Below are 2,500 nucleotides of genomic sequence, written 5' to 3' on the forward strand. Positions count from 1 at the left end.
AAGTACAGTAACACAATGTGGGCAGTCATGGGTAAGCTTTCTCCTCCTGAATCATGGTACTGTCCCGCTGCACTGCTCCATTGGGGCGCTGTTTGGGGCTGCCCCCCTTGCACAGGTGAGCAGTGTTTCCCACAGAAATTTTGGAAACTATGGGGGCAGCCGGGGTTTATTTTGTCCGGGGGGGGGCGGGGGTCTTCTCACACGGGCCTTTTTTTTTGGGGGGGGGGGGTGTATTCTTGCAGCGTAAATGCAAAACGGCAAAACAATGACTACAGTATGACATTGGCGCATGGAGAAACTGTAGGCCTGGGCCTATATTTCAGCCATTTATATTTTGAGAAATTAGGCTACATAAGATTTTACCCATGACTTGTATAATAGTAGTACATTGTCATTGTCAAAAAATGCAGTACAGTGAATAATTTCTGTTTACAACACAGTTTCATTCGTCCCTCATGCAGGGGTCTGGGAAACAATAATAAAACAAAATAGGAGCAGAGATAAGAATTTAAGAGCACTGTGAAATTGTTAACGCATAGACAAAAAGGGTCTTAGAGGGTAGGCTATGCCTTTTCCCCCACACATATCTGTAGGCGTACACATTCTACATGAGGGGTGCTGGTCACAGGGCCAGTTTTTTCCAAATTCCTCCCATTAAAAGGGCTGAACAACATATTACACATTTATGTCTATATTCACATTCATTACACATTAATTTCTATATGCAGCCCGATGTCTCCTCTGCTGTGTCAATGACGGTCTGTCACCAAACTCATTACAACTGTAAAACAAAGCCTAGGGAGTGTTAGTAAACTCATCCCAACTGTCCCTTCTCTGAAGTTTTTTTATATTGCTCCCAAACCCAAGTAAACTACAACAACTTGACTAGGCTTTTGATCCCTGTCTTTCAAGCACTTGTGGTTCTCTCTATAGCAGGGGTGCCCAACCTTTTTTTAACCAAGATCTACTTTTGAAGTTGATGGTCTAACGTGATCTACCAAGTCAAATTCAAGGATGTCAGTATGAAAATTTAAGACCACCATTTATTAATCACCATTATTATGAACAAAATGTTTTCAGTAGGCTACTATGGCCGTATCTTTTCAGTGTGTTTTTAAAGTGTGTTGAATAGCCTATCTTTACAAAGCAATGCAGCACTGATAGTATGCAGAGATAATTTCAGTCATACACAAGTCATAAACAACTGAAACAATTTCAAAATGATAAACATTTGGTATATAAAAGGCACATAGGCCCTATTTCTAAAATATGATGAAGCATCATGCCTTCAGTGGTATAGGCTACAAATTAAAAAGGGCTCAGAAATTCACCATTTGTTATGGGTAAATAGTAGGCTACTATGAGAGAGAGAGAGAGAGAGAGAGAGAGAGAGAGAGAGAGAGAGAGAGAGAGAGAGAGAGAGAGAGAGAGAGAGAGAGAGAGAGAGAGAGAGAGAGCTCATTGGATTGGTTAACACCCCTGTTAAGTGTGACTTCTTCTATGAAGGTTTTTTTTTTCAGCTCTCTGGGACAGTAGCACAGCAAAGGCTTTCTATTGTGAGTTTGTCCACAACTGGAGCAAGAAACAGCACAAATTGAAGTGAATTCCATACATGTCAACAACTAACATTTCCCTTACACGCGGCACGCGATGTAAACGCAGTTAGCGATGATGCATGCGACTAGCGATTTGGACGAAGATCCTCGCATATCGGCGTGTCATAACGCATCGTTGCGCACATGTTCTGTTACTCACCCGATGTTACACGTGTGTACACATGAATCAACTGTAATACCCTTACGGTCACTTCCTAATGCTTTCCCCTCATTCTGTGTTACCGTGGGACTACTTATCTAACCAATACAGAGTCTATAGGATGTATTTACTCCAGGAGTAAAATGCGAAGGAAATTCAAAATCGTAATTCAAATCGTTTTTAACAAAAACGGATATCGTTAAAAAAATAAAAAAAAAAAAAAAGTATTTTTTTTTTTTTTTTAACATTTTCGTAAACTATGGCGGCCAAATTTAAACTATGGCGGGCCGCCATAGTTTCCTCAATGTATGGGAAACACTGGTGAGGCATAATAAATGCAATTTCATTGTGTGCGTCAGCACTGTGTCCAAAGATACAAGTGTTAAGTTTGAGTCTGAGACTCCAGGCATGTTGCTGTGTGTTTTTTGATGTTCGTTGTCCGTGATTAATATTGTCATGTGCTTTTCCTGAAATTACACTATTCTTAAGATATGACATATTTTGTCTACCTGTGTGTGTGTGTGTGTGTGTGTGTGTGTGTGTGTGTGTGTGTGTGTGTGTGTGCGTGTGCGCGTGCATGCACATGCCTGTTTGGGTGTGTGCCTATGTATGTGTGTGCATGCACATGTGTGGGCATGTGTGTGTGTGTGCGTGTGTGTGTGTGTGTGTGTGTGTGTGTGTGTGTGTGTGTGTGTGTGCGTGCGTGCGTGCGTACATACGTGTGCGTGTGTGTGCCTGCTTGCAT

The 2,500-nt window shown here is 41.6% G+C and overlaps 1 protein-coding gene across 1 annotated transcript in view; it reads left to right on the top strand.

The window, feature by feature from the left end:
• Positions 1-2,500, top strand: part of LOC134458426 (protein AMBP-like) — a 23,054-nt gene that overhangs the window by 2,440 nt on the left and 18,114 nt on the right. The gene's annotated exons all lie outside the window — the stretch shown is intronic.

This window comes from Engraulis encrasicolus, chromosome 11 (genome assembly GCF_034702125.1).
Source record: "Engraulis encrasicolus isolate BLACKSEA-1 chromosome 11, IST_EnEncr_1.0, whole genome shotgun sequence".
Taxonomy (NCBI): Eukaryota; Metazoa; Chordata; class Actinopteri; order Clupeiformes; family Engraulidae; genus Engraulis; species Engraulis encrasicolus.